The sequence below is a fragment of the Austrofundulus limnaeus genome, unplaced genomic scaffold (genome assembly GCF_001266775.1).
Source record: "Austrofundulus limnaeus strain Quisiro unplaced genomic scaffold, Austrofundulus_limnaeus-1.0 Scaffold21, whole genome shotgun sequence".
Taxonomy (NCBI): domain Eukaryota; kingdom Metazoa; phylum Chordata; class Actinopteri; order Cyprinodontiformes; family Rivulidae; genus Austrofundulus; species Austrofundulus limnaeus.
The window spans coordinates 2,763,636-2,764,616 of NW_013952423.1; the positions used below are offsets into that span (position 1 = coordinate 2,763,636).

The 981-nt window shown below is 47.7% G+C and overlaps 1 protein-coding gene across 1 annotated transcript in view; it reads left to right on the forward strand.

Annotated features, from left to right (window-relative positions):
- The window catches only part of LOC106514665 (hexokinase-2), a 19,829-nt gene that overhangs the window by 6,131 nt on the left and 12,717 nt on the right, over nt 1-981 (forward strand). The window lies entirely within an intron of this gene.

Consider the following 981-nt stretch of genomic DNA (forward strand, 5'->3'; position numbering starts at 1 on the left):
CCCTACAACATCCAGAACCTTGAGGAACTCTGGGTGGATCTCATCCACCCCCGGGGCCCTGACACTGAGGAGCTTTTTAACCACCTCGGCGATCTCGTCCCCAGAGATTGGAGAGCCCAACCCAAAGTCCCCAGGCTCAGCTTCCTCAACAGAAGGCATGTTGGTGGGATTGAGGAGGTCTTCAAAGTATTCCGCCCACCGGCCCACAATGTCACAAGTTGAGGTCAGCAGCACACCATCCCCACCATAAACAGTGTTGGTGCTGCACTGCTTCCCCCTCCTGAGACGCYGGATGTTGGACCAGAATCGCCTCGAAGCCGTRYGGAAGTCTTTCTCCGTGGCCTCTCCAAACTCCTCCCACGCCCGGGTTTTTGCCTCAGCGACCACCCGAGCCGCATGCCGCTTCGCCCGTCGGTACCCATCAGCTGCTTCTGGAGTCCCGTAGGCCAAAAAGGCCCGGTAGGACTCCTTCTTCAGCTTGACAGCATCCCTCACCRAAGGTGTCCACCAACGGGTTCGAGGGTTGCCGCCGCGACAGCCACCAACAACCTTGCGGCTGCAGCTCACCAATTAAATATAAAAAGGAGAACGTAACTCGTGTTTTACTATGTAATTGACCTTCATATTTATTCTTCCAGCTTAGTTCCARTAAATTATCAATTTTAGCAWATAATTYACRCTATTGKTTTTAATAATAWATACTTTGTGTTTTTCCTTTTACTTATAAATTCAWATGTGTCTCTTAAATGTTTATATTCAATTCTTTAGTCTTTATTTCCATGTGTTTTACATTTCTCTGTCTCCTGTTTTTAATTTATCTTRCACATTTCTGCCTCATTATGCAAATAAGGTGGGCGGTACTTGAGTCAGCTGCTCTCCTATTGGTCAACARACAGGAAGGAGCAGGATCCATGTGCAGATGTRCTGTTCTGCTGCTGCCRCAGTTTAGCTTAAAGTTTAAAGCTTAGTTTAAAACAAAAG